This window comes from Siphateles boraxobius, unplaced genomic scaffold (genome assembly GCF_051911475.1).
Source record: "Siphateles boraxobius isolate OS27281-9 unplaced genomic scaffold, OSU_SipBor_1 53, whole genome shotgun sequence".
Lineage (NCBI taxonomy): Eukaryota > Metazoa > Chordata > Actinopteri > Cypriniformes > Leuciscidae > Siphateles > Siphateles boraxobius.
Genome location: NW_027509175.1, coordinates 7,693,999 through 7,715,800, shown reverse-complemented (window position 1 = coordinate 7,715,800; position 21,802 = coordinate 7,693,999). Strand labels below are relative to the sequence as shown.

The 21,802-nt window shown below is 38.7% G+C and overlaps 1 protein-coding gene and 2 pseudogenes across 2 annotated transcripts in view; 1 reads left to right on the top strand and 2 right to left on the bottom strand.

Annotated features, from left to right (window-relative positions):
• The window catches only part of elfn1b (extracellular leucine-rich repeat and fibronectin type III domain containing 1b), a 127,783-nt gene that overhangs the window by 49,727 nt on the left and 56,254 nt on the right, over positions 1-21,802 (top strand). The gene's annotated exons all lie outside the window — the stretch shown is intronic.
• On the bottom strand, positions 5,902-20,047 carry LOC143714190 (UDP-glucuronosyltransferase 2C1-like; annotated as a pseudogene). Its single transcript, XR_013195416.1, has 3 exons — positions 20,002-20,047; positions 19,469-19,599; positions 5,902-7,516 (listed from the first exon to the last, which is right to left on the bottom strand). The product of XR_013195416.1 is annotated as a UDP-glucuronosyltransferase 2C1-like (transcript).
• On the bottom strand, positions 13,693-16,332 carry LOC143713985 (UDP-glucuronosyltransferase 2A3 pseudogene; annotated as a pseudogene).

Below are 21,802 nucleotides of genomic sequence, written 5' to 3'. Positions count from 1 at the left end.
TTCATCAACTCTCCGAGACCAGAAAAAATGGCGAGCGCTCAGCGTGAAATAGACGCTCAGCACCTCGTCACGCTGCTGGCGTTATAAAAAATGTTTTGCTCTCATTGAAAACACAGCCTTGGTGTTCAGAACTTTTTGAAAGTCTGTGTGTATAATACTCTGTTGTTTAGTGTATGATGCATATTTTTTGTAACCATTAACAAAGTTAGCAAGTGTATGATGTAGGGATGCAAATTATCGATTAATTCATTAATCATTAGTTGATTGACCTTATCGATCGATTAACGATTATCTGATAAGCGGATATTTTCCTGAGAATGTAAATTTCTCACGGTACCAATAGTGTCTTTAACATAAAAAGCAAAATATTGCTTATACTGAATAAAAATGCATGTTATATTGCTCAATTGATGTTTAATTGTAACAGTTGGGATACTGTACAGATAATGGCATTTATGTAGTTTAACTAAATAAATTATGCACAGAAAATTAAAATACATAAAAAATAATGGTACACTGGCTCACCTGTTGTATGTGAAACATTAAGCAACATAAAATAAATTTGAAATAAAAATCTATATGGGTTGGCTTAGCCTACACTATATTAAGCCTACATATAATAATCTATCTGGTAAACTACTTACGTAGGCCTATATGAAAAACTTGAAACATTAGCAGCAGCACTTATAATCCCCCTTGGTCTGAGAAAGGCAACAGTAAGATTACTAGACCTGGAAACTTCAAATATAGAACTGAACACAATTTAAATCATCCCTGAGGAAGGTGACAGTGAAATTAGAGGGCGTCCCTTAGAACAGTCAAATGAAGATATGGCTACCTCTCTCCTGAAACAAAAACATTCCTGTCTCGTTTTGAATAGGCTCCTGACCTAGACCCCTATTTTTTTGTTTAAGAAAATAAGCATATTAACACGGTCAGGAGTAAGTCGTGTGCGCATCATATATTTTTCGGTCATGCCGCAAATCCTCTGAGTAATGCCCTCCGCTTTCCTGTGGTCACATACTCGCCTTCCCACCACAGCAGCGATTGTAGGTTGTGAAGGCGACAGACTTCCTCCCTGCAACACGGCTGCATGCAAGTTATGAAGGTGGTATCTTACAAACTCGTAGATCTGTTGTACTTAATCGTAGTACCGCAGAGTTTAAATTGGGCGTCGTTGTCATCATTAATTAATTTGAAATGCTCCCACACTCCACTCCGTTTTGACCGCCTCATGTTTGATTTATTTTTTTGCCGCCTCAAGTTTGTGTCGGGTCTCTCGCTGCCCGCGAGAATCTCGTCACGTTCGCAATGTTCAATTAGCCGACAATTAAATTTATTTTAATTTAACGTTAATCGAGTAAATTCACGTCGACAATTAATTAACATTTAGTTCTGGTAACCAAGAACATATACTCACCTGGGGCCTCATTTATAACGCGTACGCACAAAACAGGCCCTGAAAGAGGCGTAGGCTACGCCACTTCCGACGCACAAGTTGTGATTTATAAAAGCAAACTTGACGGGAAAATTTGCGCACCTGCACGCAAACTCTGACCCATGCGTACGAACATTTAGGAGATGGAGCAATTTGGCAACACCGATGGTGAGCTGGAGTTAAATGTCTTTTTGGTCACTTTTAGACAGAAAATCTAAAGAAAATTCTACATATACACGAAAAAGATAATACAAATATAATTTCACTCACCAAGCCTATCACATGAAGCAAACATCCATCCCGTCTTAAATGTCCGCACCAGCGAGCGCGTTGGGCCGTTTAGTGAAAAGATTTAGCCGTAAATCTTCATTATTAGTCCTAATCATAAATACAGTGCATGTTCACAATAGCAGTTTAAATACATAAAAGAATGATTTCAACTACGTTTTACTTGTGATGTAAACATTTAGATTAAATATGCCATTCTGATTAATGATGCCATTCTGATTAATGGAGTTAAACACTTAAATTACATGAAATAATTACTGAGAAGTTACAAAAATTTTTATATAATTTATAAATTTAATAAATAGAAACATTTGTTGTGGATGCAATGCTTTCGAACACTTTTCCTCTGGCATGCTGTTTTAATGTTTTAACTACAGAGATAATTGATTATCATGATAATAGCAGATTGTCTGAGAAAATAGTTTCGTGCAAATGATGCACAACAAGATCTATCTGTTTCCATTAAAAACAAAAATCAATTAAAAATACTCTTTGGCCAGTGGAAAAGATAGTGAAAATTTTTTTCAGAGTTTTTTTCAATTTGATTTATTTATTCAAAAACAAGGCAAGGATAGGCTACTAAATTATTTTTTTTATTAATGTAACTAATGTGACAGCGCAGCCTGATTCCATATTTTCCTTATGTCTTGTACCGTTAAACATGTTATCACGTGGATGAATAATCATATGCAAATGATATGCAGATGAGGATATGCATAGTAAAACTAGGCGTTGTAAGCTCTATATACGGTTGTTTTTGGGGAGGAGACGCATGTGCGCACAATCTTCTGCTAACTGGGATTTATAAAGTGAATTCTGCGCAGGTTCTGGCGTACGCACGGTTTTATAAGTCTGAATATTTTTTTTGCGTATGACATTTTTGGCTTTTTGGCGCACGTACACTTTTAGTAAGGATCCTACGCACAGTTTTATAAATGAGGCCCCAGGTTTATTAACTAGATGGCATTCAAACCTGTAATAAAGGGGGGGAAAATCACACATATGAACATAAAAAACAGCTTCGCAAGGCAAATGTTAATATAAATATCTCAAACGATCTAATTTTTCTAATTGCTGTGGAAACAGCAAACATATCTACTTGTAATATTAAGTAGGCCTACGGTTGTTCCTTGTGTTCTCTATGCTGTTCAATATAAAAAAAAAATTATTCTTACCTATGAATATGTAGCAGATCGGCCTGGAATGTAGCATAACTAACAAAACTACAAGCATTACTCTGTTTTGGTCTTGTTGTGCATGCTGATATATGCATTAACAGTCTTTAACAGGGCAAAGGGCATTTACCTGCACAGCCCTAGTTAATAAGCTACCATTTAAAATTGTACATGTAATTTTAGCTTGGTTCCAACTAGCCAAGTTCACTGAAGCTACTTAAATGACCAATACTTAATTTCTACATTTTGCATTTTACAAGAAACACCAGAATGTCTTTTGCACAAACACATTCAAGAGATCGAAAATATAGCCTAATGGAAAACAACAGCACTTACTGTAACAAAAAAATATTAGCCTATTTTATTTTCAGTACAGAAAAAAGAACATGTAAAATGCCCCATAGGAAATTGAATCAAACTGATTCAGCAAAATGACCTGAACTACTCAAAGCTTCTTAAGAGTGAGGACATTCTAGAAGTGTGTGCTTGATACAACCGCTCTCCTGTGTCTCTGCTCACTTAAAGTACTTTGTGCACACCTAATATGCACAGCAATACGGATTTAATTGTTGCTATATAGTATTACTTAAAAACATTTTAAATAATTTTTTTTTATCAAACTAAATCACAAAATGTGAATTATTTCAGCCAATCATTTTTTTTTTATAAAATAGCTGCATGCTGACAAAATTTATACCTCATAGGTTTTAAGTTAATACTGTCATTCAAAGATCATACACCTATTTAAACTTAATGCGTCTTGAGTACAACATAACAGTCTAAGTTGCAAACTGTATCTCTGTGATTCACTTAAAAGAAATGGATCCAAGGAGTCATTCGTGCGAGAATCATTTGGAATACATTGGTCACACAATATATGTTATTGATTGACTAAAAATAATAGACTCATAAGGTTATAAGAAGAATCGTCTGTGGTGCATAACGATATGGTAAAAAATAGTAAGAATTTGCTAGTTTCTGGTTATGAATTCAGCATTTGATTCACTAAACCGATTCATAACATTAATTTGTTCAGAAAGCGGGATACAGTGCTTTATGTTTTGATTCACTATAAAGAATCGGCTCATAAGAGTCATTCTTTTGATAAGCGAATAAAGCTGGTCATGCTGTAGCCTATGTTTTGTGTTGTAAATGCAGTAGGCAGTGTTGCGCAGGTTACTTTGAAAATGTAATAGGTTACAGATTACAAGTTACTACTTAAAATGTAATAATTAGTGTTACTATTACAATTTCTTTATTAAAGTAATGTAACTGATTACATTTGATTACTTTTCTAAATTTCTAATAAATGTTTTCAACTGTTAATCATTTTGAAACATTTAAACAAGGCAGGGTTAACCTCACAGTAGTACTCAACACTGATTACTGTCAGACTTTCAACATCCTTCATCACCTGAATTAATTATAACTATTTAATTTTAAAGAACAGCCACCACAAAATCAAACTTCAGCACCTCTCTTTATACTTTGAGATAGTTCTGAGTTTAAATACAGATTTCTGGATGAAATGATTTTAAAATTTCCAGCACTGGGATGCATTTTTATCACATGCCATGATGGCAAATCTCAGACAGGTTGTAAAAGCTTTCAGCGGCAATGTGGATTGATGTAATTGGCCATCGTGGTGCATTGCAAATTCAAACAAGAGAGCCAATCAAAAGCATCAGAATAGCATAATTTCTAAATGGCCTTTAAATGGCAGGAGGCATTGTGCACATCAAAAACAGGCAAAGCAACCAATTCAAATTATTCAACATATCGTAGCTTTTTACAGAAAATATTCTGATGTAACCCCCTTTGTAATCATTAACATTTTCATAAGTAACTGTAATTGAATTACAGTTTTTTTTCGAGTAACTGTAACGGATTAGTTACATTTATTTTGTAATTAAATTACGTAACACTGTTACATGTAACTACTTCCCAGCAGTAGGCCAATCTGTGAAGCTGCAGTGACGTTAGCAGTGTTGTTGCAAATAACAAGCATGATGTGGAACAGTTATGTCATTGTGGTATAAAATTCTTGCAACAGTAGAAGAAAAACTAGATTTTTGCATTTTATTATAAATATGTGAGTGGTGTTTGCCTGTACACATCATATACTTCAATATCTTATAGCCTAAACTTCACTTTGCCATTTAATGGATATGGGTCAAGTCAATGACCCAAGTCAGCACTTCTGTAAGGGGTCATAGTATTACTTGTTACTCACCTGCTAAATGGAAGGCAAGGCATTAAAACATCTGACTAGTGACTAAGAAACAATTATGTACAGTTTTTAAAAGTTTTGTTTATATACATTATATATTTATATTGTCCAAATTTTATGTTTTAATTCGAAAGTTTATTTTCATGTGTTCAGCACATAAATATGAAACAGAAACACTAACAAACAACAATACAATCAAATGCATGGAGATGGTAAAATAATAACATACAGTAAAAGAAAAGGAAAGCTTAAATGATAATAAAATCAAACATGAGTTTATAGAAATAGAAAGCATGATAGAGCTAAAATAATTCATATATGAAATATAGAATAGGTTCTAAAACAATAACACAACTAAAAACATGTGCACAAACCAATAAATCAACATCTATATCCCCATTTAAAATGAATATCATAATGATTGAAAGCTTTGGTCATTAAAGGACAACTTCGGTATTTTACACTTAAAGCGATTGCAACGATTTTTGTGTGAGCATATCAGTGAACACCCCAGACCACTCGGTGAGTTTCACGTCTTTGTAAACTAAAGTTTAATGCGTTTTATGAATGATTGTTCCAGTGCCCCTATGAAACCATTGTGGAGGTGGGGGGGTGCTAACACAGAAACCGAAAATTCTCGGGACATCAGCATTTGTTCAAATTTCAATCTTAACCGTTCTATTTCATCTGAAACGATCTTAAAACAGGGATTTAAGTGTAAAATACAGAACTTGTCCTTTAATATACATGAAATGTAAAAAGTAAAAAAAAAAAAAGTAAAGTCATTCACTTTTGTTTTTTGTTTTTCTCATGCATATTCTGCAGCAGAAATACTTGATAACCGCATATATAGTCAGGATTATGAGTGACACAGCAGAAAGCAGGAACAGAATGACATCAACAGAGTGATAAGAGTACCACGGCATTTTGTAAGAGTCTGTGCGCAAGTGAGCGGCACCTTTGTGCCTCATAACAAACTCAATCCAGAAGATGGCGTTGTCCAGAGGCTTCACTGGGACGTCCTTGTGAACCCTTTGGAGCCTCTGCATGTTCTCCCGATAAGAGGGCTCATAAAGGACCTCTTTGACAGTTTTAAGGAAGGAGTCCTTATCCACTGTGGCAAAGTCTACATTCTTGGCTACACCCTTTACTCTCATTTTAGAAAGATTATCATGCTGGTCAAAAATCAGCCCAAATCCAATGATTGGTACCCCGTGGTAGATGGCTTCTTGAATTCCATTAGTTCCTCCATGTGCCACAAAGGCTCTGGTCTTAGGATGACCCAGAAGATCATTCTGAGGCATCCAGTCCATCATTAAAGTGTTGTTTCCTAGTGCAGATGGTCTCTTTCCTTTGTTCCTCCAGATGATCTTCTGTGGAAGTTCTGCAAAAGCTTTAGCAATTTCCTTTGCCACATCATCATCAAGCTGACCAATGAGAGTGCCCAGAGACATGATGATGACACCATGCTCCCCAGAACTCTGCACAAAGTCCTCCAGATCTTGTGGAAGAGGCTTTGATGGCTTGCACTTAAAAAACCTCCCATGTAGACGATGTTTGGCATAGTGGGACGCGGGAATTCAAAAATAAAATCAACTCTATGGAGCCACAGATCAGCACTCTGAAGTAAAGAAAAGTGGGAAGTCCCTGGCCCAATGAACTGTTCACAAAGTGTATTATAAGTTGGAGTAATCATGATAGCTATCTGTATTTCTGCTATGATGTACATCACTACATTCTTCACTCTTTCCAAGAAACTCATGCGGTCTGATAACTCCAGCATTGGAGCAGGAACATAAGAAAGCGGTGAAGGAGCTATTGCAAAATGAGCCTCACTCTAAACTGTCCAACGGACATTGTAGACAATGGGCAGTTTGAGATAATGACCCAATATGACCCCTCCAAACATGGCTGGATCTGTAAGAAACAAATCATATTTGGCTTCTTTTAAGGACTTCATCAGCTGGTGGTCTTCAAACATGTTGACTATCAACTCACTTTCTGTTTTAATCATCTTCAAAGAACTTTCCCACATCTCTATCTCCAGCTTGAGACGAGCCCATGTGGAACCCTTCCTCAGAATCTCCATAAGTCTGGAGTCAAACATATCCAGAAATTCTTCACTAAATCCTCCTTCAGACTTGAGATTGATTGATGTGTAGTGAGGAGAGAATTCTTTGATGTACCAGCTGTCTGCCATCCGAATGACTGTAACATTGTGACCTTTGGCATGAAGTGCTTCGACCAAGATGTTCATGTTGACCCAGTGACTGCCATCCACAGGAAAGACAAGAACCTTCCCGCTCTGAACAACTGGGACAGTCGTCAGCAGGAGGGTTAGCATTATTGGCCCAAGCACCTGAAAAACCTGTCCATTCTTAGTTCCTGTTGCAAAAAAGAGAACAAGCACATTTTAAAATTAGTTGCATATGTGCATCATTTAAGGACAGCTAGAATTTAGCTGTACCACAAAAAGGAAAAAAGAAATTAATTTATAACTTTTTTTTTGGCCAGATGTTTTACACGATTTGCACAATAATATTTTTTTTAATTACATTATTTTGTATTCCAAGGTGTTAATATTTATTTTTGTTGCTTATATAAAAAATGCATTCTTCTGTATATATTTTGACTGTAAGTGATAAAATACTAGGCTGCAAACTGTCCACTTCAATTGAACTCGCTTAGTTAGTTAACTATGGTGCTTGTACAGTAGTAGAAGTCATGTTTCTTTTTGTAATTCAGTAAGAACAAAGAATGTGCTGGTTGCGTAGGCAAACCACCGTTCCCTGAAGGAGGGAACAGAGGACGTAGTCGACGGTCGACTGAATGGGGATCACGCCAGGGAGCCTATCATCTTCGAGTACTATTGAACGAGCCAATGGAATTGGCGTGCGTGATTCGCATCGCACACTCCGCCCCCGCGGCGCGGGTATAAATACGGAAGTGGATGCACGCACTAGTTGCTTTTTCGCTGAGGAGCCGAGCGTAACCCGGAGTCAGCAGTGGTCCAGCGGTAGTGGCAAGGGGACTACGTCCTCCGTCACCTCCTTCAGGGAACGGTGGGTCGCATACGCAACCAGGACGTTCCCTTTCAGTCGATAACGTCAGACGTGGTCAACGGTCGACTGAATGGGGATAACCTTTGAAAACGCCACTAAAGCTGCCCCCTTCCAGTGCCTAGACAAAAAGCCCGATGCCCCCGCAATTTTAAGGCGGGGAAGGACAGGGCTTAGGCCAGGGAAGTCACTGCTGTTCTTACAGGGCCACTGGGAAAGCGTTCCCCGTACATTGGAAGGAAGGGACGCTGCGAAAGCCACATCCTACCCGAAGGGAGTTAATGTGGAGAATACACATATGGACTGGGCGGATGACCGGGCAGTACGACATATGGAATGTCACTGGGGTGGCTCCAGCCTAAGACGGGGGGAGACTCACCGGACAGTGACAGCAGAGAGACTCTGCCGAGGGAAGACACGGGCTCGCCGTAGGGAGCCGTATCGTGGAAGAATACACATTTGGGGTCGCCGTAGGGACCGCAACATATGGACCCAACCTAACACAGGTTCCTCACTGCTTACAAGTGGCAGGCCTAACACCAGACGTTCCGCACGTCCGACGTCGGAGGGATGTGGAGGAACTCAACAAGGTTCAAATTTTAAGGGAACTCAACTGGAGTAGAAAGGCGCACGTATCCAGTCCATAGGTGGGGAATGGCGCAGCAAGCCAACACTTGAACCGGGCTCACGGTGAAACTGGCTTCATGAGAAGGGAGCCCACGGGAAGCAGCGGTTCAACTAGGTGTCGTCCAGCCCCCAACTCTAGAATCTGTTTAGCAAAGCATATCGTCAACGCACAGGTGGAGCACTTTACACTCATCATAGAGGAGCTCAACACCTAAGTGGACATGTTGCATCTCGGAATTTTTTACCGAAATAAAAGTAAGCACTAAGTGGCCAACTTTGCTTGGAAACAGCCTTCCCTCTCTGCTGAATTCCTAACAGATAAGAGCTGATCTGAGGTCTATGGCTTGCGTTCTGTACACGTCTAACCGCTAAAAGTGAATGGACAGAGAAAGCCAGGGCTGGATCTGCCTCCTCCGGGGCTGCGCTTGCAGGCTAACCACCTGTTCCTATTACGGGAGAGGTAGTGGGCACAATCCAAGCCGGGGTCTCAGCTTGTGAGAGTAGCCGGCCCGAACTCCAGGCACAATTCAATTCAATTCAAATGTATTTGTATAGCGCTTTTCACAATACATATTGTTTCAAAGCAGCTTTACAGAAAGTGCATTTCAGAAATGTACATAGAAAAAATACAATTAGTTAATCATGTATTAATTTAAGGCATAACATATCGCCATCTCTACACAGGCGTCGAGTCGTCTCTTCACAGGCGTTTATTCATCTCATCGCAGGTGTTGGGGCATCTGAAGTCTCCTTGAGAGGCTGGATACAAACTGGAGCTGACGAAAGCCATTTACCTCGGGACTAGCGTCCCGAGATAACAGCAGAAAAGCAAATGGGAAATAATTAGTATAGCTGCTGTTCATAAAATTAATGCATTCGATCTGATTCAACAGTGGTATAAAAGGTAAGCATTATGTGAATGCTTGGCTAAAGAGATGTGTCTTTAATCTAGTTTTAAACTGGGACAGCGAGTCTGAGTCTCGAACAATATCAGGAAAGCTATTCCAGAGTTTAGGAGCAAAATGTGAGAATGCCCTCCCTCCTTTAGTGGACTTAGATATCCTAGGAATGATCAGAAGCCTCGAATTTAGTGATCTTAAAGAACGCGATGGATTGTAGGGCGATAGAAGCTCCATTAAATACACAGGAGCTAAACCATTTAGGGCTTTATAGGTCAGTAGTAGTACTTTGTAATTGATACGGAACTTAATAGGTAACCAGTGTAGAGATGATAAAATTGGTTTTATATGATCATATTTTCTTGACCTAGTAAGAAATCTAGCAGCTGCATTTTGCACTAACTGTAGCTTGTTTATTGAGGATGCAGGACAACCAGCTAATAAAGCATTACAGTAATCTAGTCTTGAGATCATGAATGCATGAACTAACTTTTCTGCATCAGAAACAGATAGCATGTTACGTAGCTTAGCAATGTTTCTAAGGTGGAAAAAGGCTGTTCTTGTAACATATGAAATATGATTTTCGAAAGACAAGTTGTGGTCTAGCATAACACCCAGGTCTTTTACTGTAGTGGATAAAGTAACAGGACATCCTTCTAAATTAAAGTTGTATTGTACGAGGTTTTGTGGGTAGCTTTTTGGACCAATAAGTAATACCTCCGTTTTATCTGAATTTAATAGCAGGAAATTACACGTCATCCAGCATTTTATATCTTTAAGACACTCTGTCAATTTAGATAAGTTAGTGTTTTCATCTGGTCGTGATGAAATATATAATTGAGTGTCATCAGCATAACAGTGGAAATTAATTCCATGTTTTCTTATAATATTACCAAGTGGCAGCATATATATTGAGAATAGCAGAGGGCCTAACACCGATCCCTGCGGCACTCCATAGTGTACTGACGTTATCTTTGATTTTTCCCCATTTAAACAGACAAAATGATAACACGCCCTTTGTACATGGCCCCTCGGTTGATGAGGGTTTGGCAGCAGACTGGGGTGAACTGTAGTCACACAGGGTGGGCTGCTCTGCCACGGTCACCTCAGAACTCGATCGTGAAGCTAGTGCTGAAGCGGTCATCATATGGAGGAAGCAAACGGCTGCTACTACCACATGCCCCAGGAGACTCTGAAAGTTCTTTAAATGGCAGAGAACTGTTGGAGAACGCCGCGTCGCCGACCAGCCCAACCTGGGAAATTTGGGAAGACCAGGAACCGAACCTTGTCCGCATCCTCCATATCAACCAGGCTGAGCCAACAATGGCGCTACCGGACCAATAAGGTGGACATTGCCAGACCGATCGCACATGCCACGACACTCGTGCCCCGGGGGGCGAGGTCGGGAGCGGTGCGGTGCTCACCTATGAGCGCAAAGTCTGGGCTACCCTTGTGCATGCCATGGGTACCATAGCCTGACAGACCAGTAGCAGCACCATGGCACGCAAAAGGAAGCGGCTTGCCCAGAGGCTTTGTAAACTCTTCCCATTGGAACGGACGAGAATTCACAGGCCTTAGGGGGGGACGAGGTACTAATCCTCCAGCCGAGACTGAACGGGACACGGTGGAGTTTCCACTCGAGCCTGGTAGCCTCAGCGGCCCTTTGGGCATAGCTGACATTTCTGGATCTGGCTCGGGCAATGTTACACTCCCAGAGGGAGATAACACAGCCGGGTCGTCATCTCCAGAGGCCAGCTCACCCTCCGATGTTGCTATCGACATCTTATCCTCTGGGGGAACCCCCATTGAAACAGCTGATCGGTCCATTACAGAGGGACCAGCCTGCTCAACAGGAATCCCATCGGATGGAGGAGTGAGGAGCCCACAGGGAATGGTTACCGGGCGAGACATCCATCACTATCCTCCCACACGGCACCCGAGGGTGGGGCATGGTAATGGGGACTCGCACTTCGCGGACGAAGGCGAGTCTCAATCTCAACACCACGACAGTCATATTCCCGCAATGAGAACATGAGCCATCCACAAAAGCTGCCTCAGCATGCTGAACATATAAGCACATATGCATACATATTTATATACATATAAACATACAGCTCAAACACGTGATGCAACAATTGTGACTGTCAGAGAGGAAAAGGGAACGATCGCATCCAGAAACGATCACCGCTGCACTCACGCTGTAGAACACCAGCACTGGGAGTCTTCCTGAAGAACACCAACACACTCGCTCGTTGTAAACAACAGCACTCTCAGAGACATCAAACGATCGGCTCCGAAGCGAAAGGCAACTAGTGCGTGCATCCACTTCCGTATTTATACCCGCGCTGCGGGGGCCAATTCCATTGGCTCGTTCAATAGGACTCAAAGATGATAGGCTGCCTGGTGTGATCCCCATTCAGTCGACCGTCGACTAACTGTGACGTTACCGACTGAAAGGGAACTGGATATTGCATTCAGTCAATTTATCATAATGAGAATAATAGAAGAAAAATTCAAGTCACAGCCATGTGATCTATTTAAACAAAGAATTTGTCAAGTTACAACAAAAAGTGAAAGCCATAAAATCCCCAATTATTTAGATATTAGAATTTTAACAATTTAGCACAATGTTAAGTCCAGGTAGGTAAAAAATAAAAAATCCCAAAATACATTAACAACTTCGGGAGACATTTTTGCTGCAATCTTGTCTGCTAAGACTGCTAAACGCACCATAGATCTGGCTAGGCCAGAGGTTGCACTGCAAATCATTCTTATTCATTACTTTGATGGACTGGGTTGTACAATTTCTGTTTTTATCCTTTAGTAATTTACAGTAATGCTCTGAATTTTTAAAGTGACATTGATATGCATACTCTTGTGACAAGAGCTCTTTTTGTTCTATCAAGTGTTGGATTATGGGTACTTGGCCTTTTCTTTTTACTCTGCTCTCAAAACATAATGTGAAAAGGACAACAGGCACTGTGCTCTGTGAGTCACATTTTAATGAACAATATAGCACTATAATTGGAATATATAATTTTTTCAATTATCTGGGGTCAGTACTTTTTTTTTAAAGACATTAATACTTTAATTCAGCAAGGATGCATTCATTTGATCAAGTGACAGTAAAAACATTTATGATGCTACAAACATTTCTATTTCAAATAAATTGTTTTTTTAAAACTTTCTATTCATCAAATAACCCTAAAAAGTATATCATGGTTTCCACAAAAACATATTAAGCATCACAACTGTTTTCAACATTGATAATAATAAAAATGTTTATTAAGCAGCAAATCAGCATATTAGAATGTTTTCTGAAGGATCATGTGACACTGAAGACTGGAGGAATGATGCTGAAAATGTAGCTTTGCCATCACACAAATAAAACATATTTTAATATATATGTAAAAAAGAGAAAACTAATGCTTTTGCTTTCCCCGAAAAACTGTGCGTCCCCTAGTAAAACTTTTGAGTTCTTTGCAAGAGTATGCAAAGTTTTTCGAAAGAATGCAAAAGTTTTTAAATATATTTTCCCCTCCCACCTCATATTTTTGTCCACCACCAGGGCTCAGTATATGATGTATTTAAGAATTAATGTACGTTCAGCTGGTTCTTATTACAAAATAAATGATGACAGGGTGATCAGGTGCAGAGAAGAACACTACAACTTTAGAGTAATATTAATAGTGAAAATCTCGGAGGTCAGTATCACTACTACAGTCGATAACTGAGACGCGAGATGGTGAAAATTAGGAAATATCTGACCACTGAATGATGCACTGCATACAATAAATGGCATATTTGTACAAGATTTGTACCTATAGTGAGTAAAAATGATAGTGTAATGCATAGAAATATAATGATTATAAATAAAAATGTATAAATCACCATATAAAATGTAATTTTAATTAAGAGATCGACCTGATTATTTACTGAAAACAGGTTTGAATATAGTCTAACAGAAACAATACAGCTACTGAGACTCAGGTCTTTAAGTAAAAACACAGTGTGTCAATTTAATAAAAAATCATTCACTATTGCTTTTCTCATGCATATTCTGCAGCAGAAATACTTGATAACCGCATATATAGTCAGGATTAGGAGTGACACAGCAGAAAGCAGTAACAGAATGACATCAACAGAGTGATAAGAGTACCAGGGCATTTTGTAAGAGTCTGTGCGCAAGTGAGCGGCACCTTTGTGCCTCATAACAAACTCAATCCAGAAGATGGCGTTGTCCAGAGGCTTCACTGGGACGTCCTTGTGAAGCCTAAAGAGCCTCTGCATGTTCTCCCGATAAGAGGGCTCATAAAGGACCTCTTTGACAGTTTTAAGGAAGGAGTCCTTATCCACTGTGGCAAAGTCTACATTCTTGGCTAAACCCTTTACTCTCATTTAAAAGATTATCAGGCTGGTCAAAAATCAGCCCAAATCCAATGATTGGTACCCCGTGGTAGATGGCTTCTTGAATTCCATTGGTTCCTCCATTTGCCACAAAGGCTCTGGTCTGAGGATGACCCAGAAGATCATTCTGAGGCATCCAGTCCATCATTAAAGTGTTGTTTTATAGTGCAGATGCTCTCTTTCCTTTGTACCTCCAGATGATCTTCTGTGGAAGTTTTGCAAAAGCTTCAGCAATTGCCTGTGCCACATCATCAGGAAGCTGACCAATGAGAGTGCCCAGAGACATGATGATGACACCATGCTCCCCAGAACTCTGCACAAAGTCGTCCAGATCTTGTGGAAGAGGCTTTGATGGCTTGCACTGAAAACCTCCCATGTAGACGATGTTTGGCATAGTGGGACGCGGGAATTCAAAAATAAAATCAACTCTATGGAGCCAAAGATCAGCACTCTGAATTAAAGAAAAGTAGGATGTTCCTGGGCCAATGGAAACAGGAAAGCAACTTGTGTTTCAGTTATGATTTATATCAAAACATTCTTCACTCTTTCCAAAAAACTCATGCGGTCTGATAACTCCAGCCTTGTTAAAGGAACATAAGAAACTGGTGAAGGAGCTATTGCAAAATGAGCCTCACTGTAAACTGTCCAACGGACATTGTAGACAATGGGCAGTTTGAGATAATGACCCAATAGTACACCTCCGAACTTGACGGGATCAAATCAAATCAAATCATATTTGGCCTCTTTTGAGGACTGCATCAGCTGCTGGTCTTCCATCATACTTTTTATCATCCCACATTCTACTTTAAACATCTTTGGAATATTTTCCCACATCTCTTTCTCCAGCTTCAGACGAGCCCTTGTGGAACCTTCCTTAATAATCTCCATTAGTCTGGATACAAATCTTTCAATTAATTCTTCATCAAATTCTGAGTGATTGATGTGTAGTGAGGAGAGAATTCTTTGATGTACCAGCTGTCTGCCATCCAGATGACTGTAACATTGTGACCTTTGGCATGAAATGCTTCGATCAAGATGTTCATGTTGACCAGTGACTGCCATCCACAGGAAAGACAAGAACCTTCCCGCTCTGAACAACTGGGACAGTCGTCAGCAGGAGGGTTAATGTGATTTGACCATATATATGAAAAATCTGTGTGTTCATGGCACCTGCTGTAAAGCAATAGAGTAACTATAATGTTCTGACAGACTTTTGGAACCAGTTCAATATGTCAAGTTGTAATATTAGTGAAATGTAAATTGTTCATTCAACATTGCATCTGAAAATGTGAAATATTTTAACAGATTGTGAAGTGAATTTCTAGCAAGCTTTGTGGCAAGTTTTCCAGTTTTTTGCCACTAATTGCAGTCTGGACGTGTCAACGCTAGTTACCGAAAGTCAGAGCCAGTCTGCAGATTTTCGGCCTTTGGAGTTGACAGGTTTCGCCAAAAATCGTGTAGTATATGATGGGCACAGATTTACTTTTTTTTTCAGACTATGGTTCTATTTAGTAGGAAGATTTTGAGCCGATTTTAGAAGACACATTGATTTCAGTTGTAATGCGTCTATAGCAACAAGCTGCATGTTTCTGCATGAGTTTGTTAGGCTGTGTGTCCACCAAAGCGTTTTTAGCCAGCTGAAAATGCCAGCGTCCCTCTGAAAACGCCTTGTTGCAGGCGCTTGAGATCACTTCGGCATGCTGTCTTTTTTCAGTTGAGACGCTATGTGTATATGGAATATTCGCAAAAGTGTTGCTAGTATTAGTATCACTAGTAGTGTTTCTGAATATAAAAATGTCGATACAATGTAAAGAACTTGCTCTTGTTTTCAATATTTTTTTCTGTTGTGCTTCTTGTTGTTATCTCTTGCTGTTATACAAAGATGTGACAGTTGGTCAGTGTGGTATTTCTCCCGCCCTTCCTTCACTGTGATTGGATGGCTGGGTAAAAAAAAAAATCACCTTGACACACTGCTGGCATTTAAAAAAAATGTGCTGCACTCATTTGTACTCATTTTTTGTAACCATTAACAAAGTTGGCAAGTGTATGATGCCTAGTTTTTAAAATTCTGTTCAGGTTTTAAATCATGTAGTGTACTCCAGTTAGGGCTCACGATTCCTCGATTAAAGTCGAGTACTCGTTTTAAAGAAAATCCTCGATTGCAATTTACCCGTGTCGAGAAACCGGCAAAATAGTGGAAGTGGCACATTCCACGGACGAGAATCCATGAACCGCTTTATTACGCTGTTTTCTAGGGCTGCACGATATATTAAAACCATTTAAAATTATAATATAGCATAGTCTATTGTGAAATCACAAAGGCTGTGATTCAGTTAAATAAATATGCAGTTTTTTTTCCACAGAGAAGCTTTAATTATTTACATGCGCGCAAAATACGTGTTAAAAGTACCTCAGCTCCGTTCAAAGTAAATGCTGCTCCACGTAAACTCGGTCCCTGCATGTGCTGTTTGTCTAGGTTTCCAATAACATGCTATTGGGAACGCAAAAACTAGGACGCGGTTTGTGTTTCATAGTTGCACTGATATCATTAATATGCGTGAAGCATATGCTGTAACCAAAAAATAGTATTGTATTTTCAGTACAGAAAAAACATGTAAAATGCCCCATAGGAAATTCTAGAAGTGTGTGCTTGATACAACCACTCTCCTGTGTCTCTACTCGCTTAAAGTACTTTATGCACAACTAATATGTCAATTATTGATTGACTAAAAATAATCGACTCATTAGGGCTTGAAGAATCAACTGTGGCGCTGTGTGTTTTTCTGAATTCCTGCCATATAACAGTCATTTGTTCAGAAAGCGGGATACAGTGCTTTATGTTTTGATTCACTATAAAGAATCGGCTCATAAGAGTCATTCTTTTGATAAGCGAATAAAGCTGGTCATGCTGTATGTTTTGTGTTGTAAATGCAGTAGGCAGTGTTGGGAAGGTTACTTTGAACATGTAATAGGTTACAGACTTCAAGTTACCCTATTTAAAATGTAGTAAGTAGCCTAGTGCAACTATTTCAATTACTATATTGAAGTAATGTAACTGATTAGATTTGATTAAGCTACTTTTTACTGTAGGCTCTTTTTTTACTGTTACTGTAACATTACTGTTAATCATTTCCATACATTTAAACAAGACAGGGTTAACCTCACAGTAGTACTCAACACTGATTACTGTCAGACTTTCAAAACCCTTCATCACTTAAATTAATTATAATAATTTAATTTTAAAGCACAGCCACCACAAAATCAAACTTTAGCACCTCTCTTTACTTTGAGATCGCTCTGAGGTTAAATACAGATTCCTGGATGAAATAATTTTTTAATTTCCATCACTTTCTAGAACGCATTTTTATCACACGCCATGGTGGCAAATCTCAGACAAGTCACGGAGGCTTTCGCTTTTTGCAGCGCATTTTCCTGCCGCATTCGCGCTTCATTCTCGAAATGTATAGTTTGCCTAAAGTGGTGCATACAAACTATGTAATATATGATGATGACCAGGGATACAAAAATCAGCCCGCAGTCGTCTCTCCATAGTATGACTCACAAAAGCACCGTGTTCGTTGTCTGCTGGTTTTTTCCCCTCCTCTCTTTGTTTACTTCCGGGAGTTCCATTGGAATATTCTTGCAGGTTAACTCTGACCAATCGAGGAGCCGTTTAGGAAATACCTTCAAAGACACATCTGGCCAACGAGTAATTTGGATAAATCGACTTGGGAACACAGCTTTCAATTATGAGTCTGTGAATTGTGGTTTATGTGGATCAGCAGAAACAGTAGAGCATGTACTGTACTAATAGCTATATTGTAGCCTATTGCTTATGAACATTAGGGTATTTCTTTTGGAAAAATGAAGAGAAATGGGGATAGGAAATCTTACACGCAGCTTTACAAAAAGTCATATTGTAAACTCTAATATTGAGCATTTTTATGGCTCGGCGATATCAAGAAATATGTTGCTTGTTTGCTATGTTTGGGATTTAGCCTAACTATACTATATTAATTTACCCTGCAGATCAGTCAGTGCCACTTTTAGCAGGCAATGAGCATGACTGCATGAAATTACTGGCATGGCTATCAAAGGAGAGGTAGGCTAATTTCTATCTAATTTCTATATAGGCTGTTGTTATATAGAACATATATAGATATAGAATGTTTTTCCGAATGTCATGCAGGGCTCCGTAATTTTACATAATTCGTTTATGCTTCTTCGTTTTTCCATTAGGAGCACGTCACACGCATCACACACATGACCAGCGTCGGCCAATAGTGAGCCTACGTGTGACGTAGCACTACGCTATTACTCTAGTGAACTGACTCGAGGCCAACAGAGAAGGAAATTAATAGTTGAAATAAAGTCATTATTTTGGTTTTCTTTTTTTCACACAAAAAGTATTCCCGTCGCTTAATAAACTTAAGATTGAGCCACTGTAGTCACTTGGACTATTTTAACGATGTCTTTAATAACTTTTTGGGGCCGGTAGAGTTTCAATCCCTTAGAAGCCTATGGAGGAGTGATCCAGCTCTCAGATTTAATCAAAAATATCTTAATTTGTGTTCCGAAGATGAATGAAGGTCTTACGGGGTTGGAACAACATGAGGGTGAGTAATTATTGACAGAATTTTCATTTTTGGGAGAACTATCCCTTCAAGTATAATAAAACATTAGCCAATAGATCTTAACTTAAATTACCATGGTAAACCGATATAAGATACGATTAAAGTTACAATTTAATATTCCTTTAATATGGCCAAATTATTCACAAAATCGTACATAAAGGAATGTGCATGCTCAGACATGAATCGTCTACACCAATAAGATTGCAGTATTATAAACCAATTAAATTGGGGGTGGGCGGAGCGACATGTGTTGCCCCCAGCCCAGTAGGTGGCGGGAACTCACCTGTCGTTTATTTTCCATCTGCCATAAAATGCCAGAAGAAGAAGAAGTGATTAGGATTTTGTCAGGTATGGATTTTCGTTCGTTTCACCAACTCGTCAACTGATTCAGACCAGAGCAATCGCTGTGGTGTGAAAAGGAACCAAAACGGCTGAAAAATGCTATACCCTTGGTCCAGAATAAATTAACCGAACTACTGTTAAAACACCCTAAGAAACTGTCCTATTTTTTTTACATGTTTTTTTGTATACCTTATAAATGATTGTCCAAATTGTATGTTTCAATTCAAAAGTTTAATTAATGTGTTCAGCACATAAATATGAAACAGAAACATTTACAAACAACATTGCAATCAAATACATAGAGATGGTGAGATAATAACATACAGTAAAAGAAAAGGAAAACTTTTCAATAGAATATAAAGTATTTACTCTGGCTCTTGTTTTCAATGATTTTGTTCCGTTGTTTTGCTTCTTGTTGTCGTCTGTTGCCGTTGTAAAAAGGATGTGACGGTTGGTCGGTGTGGTATTTTACCCGCCCTTCCTTCATTGTGCTTGGACGGCTGGGTAAAAAGAGACAGTGATGAGCCTGCGTTTCACCCAAAGTTGAACATTCTTCAACTCTCCGAGACCAGAAAAAATGGCGAGCGCTCAGCGTGAAATAGACGCTCAGCGCCTCGTCACGCTGCTGGCGTTATAAAAAATGTGTCGCTCTCATTGAAAACACAGCCTTGGTGTTCAGAACTTTTTGAAAGTCTGTGTATACAATAAATCTCTGTTGTTTAGTGTATGATGCACATTTTTTGTAAGCATTAACAAAGTTAGCAAGTGTATGATGCAGTGTTTTAAAAATCTTTTCAGGTTTTAAATCATGTTCCAGCCTTAAGGTGATTGTCTTAGAATCATTGGGATGGTTTTTAACAAGATACAACATTTAGTTCTGGGAACCAAGAACATATACTCACCTGGTTTGTTAACTAGATGGCATTCAAACCTGTAATAAAGGGAAAAAAATCACCCATATGAACATTTAAAAAAAAAAAACAGGCAAGGCAACAAGGCAAATGTCAAATAAATATCTCAAACGTTGTAATTGGTGTGGAAATAGCAAACATATCTACTTGTAATATTACGTACTTTTGTTCCTTGTGTTCTCCATGCTGTTCATTATAGAAAAAAATATATTCTTACCTATGAATATGTAGCAGATCGGCCTGGAATGTAGCGTAACTAACAAAACTACAAGCATTACTCTGTTTTGGTCTTGTTGTGCATGCTGATATTGTCACAGAACGCTCGACGACGCCTCATCCTGGTTTCACCTGATCCCTCTCTCCTGTGTATTAGGACTTCATTTCCCACTATCCTTCCCTGCTCATTATCTCCTGATTAATCGCCCCTTCTTTGCATCAGTATCACCTGTGTACCCTTAGCTCCCCTTTATCTGGACTGCTCTGTTCATTGTTCATTTGTGAAGTCTTGTTTTACCTACACGCTTTCTCTAGCTCGTTTTTCTCGTACTGCTCTGATATCTTGACTTGGACTCCTAACTCGTTTTTGAACCTATGCTGCCAGCCCCTGACCTTTGCCTGTTTGATGTACGATTCTCGGATTTCCCTAACCAGTGTGCTGTGTTTGAGTTTGCTGCCGCCCTTGCCACGGGCTTTTGAGTTTTATGACTGCTTTCCTTTGTTGGCTTACCTGTATCAATAAAATACTGCAAATGGATCCGACCGCCTCAGCCTCTTCGTTACAGATATATGCATTAACAGTCTTTAACAGGGCAAATGGCATTTACCTGCACAGCCCTAGTTAATAAGCTACCATTTAAAATTGTACATGTAATTTTATCTTGGTACTTGACTAGCCAAGTTCACTGAAGCTACCAATACTTAATTTCTACAGTACTACATTTAGTGCATTTTACAAGAAACACCAGAAAGTCTTTGGCACAAACACATTCAAGAGATCTATTGTTTCATTTAATTGTTTCTAGTATTACATAAAAACATTTGAAATAAAAAAATTATCAAACTAAATCACAAAAAGTGAATTATTTCAGTCGATCATTTTTTTTTATAAAATAGCTGCATGATGACAAAATTCATACCTCATAGGTTTTAAGTTAATACTGTCATTCAAAGATCATACAGTAACCTATTTAAACTTAATGCGTCTTGAGTACAACATAACACAGTCTAAGTTGCAAACTGTATCTCTGTGATTCACTTAAAAGAAATGTCTCCAAGGAGTAATTCGTGCGAGAATCATTTGGAATGCATTGGTCACACAACGTATGTTATTGATTGACTAAAAAGAATAGACTCATAAGGTTATAAGAAGAATTGACTGTGGCGCATAACGATATGGTAAAAAATAGTAAGAATTTGCTAGTTCCCGGTTGTGAATTCAGCATTTGATTCACTAAACCGACTCATAACAGTAATTTGTTCAGAAAGCGGGATACAGTGCTTTATGTTTTCATTCACTATAAAGAATCGTCTCATAAGAGTCATTCGTTCGATAAGCGAATAAAGCTGGTCATGCTGTAGCCTATGTTTTGTGTTGTAAGGCAGTGTTGGGAAGGTTACTTTGAAATTGTAATAGGTTACAGATTACAAGTTAAAATGTGATAAGTAGTGTTACTAATTCAATTTCTTTATTAAAGTAATGTAACTGATTACATTTTAATTACTTTTCTAAATTTCTAACGAATGTTTTTAACTGTTAATTATTTTCAAACATTTAAACAAGGCAGAGTTAACC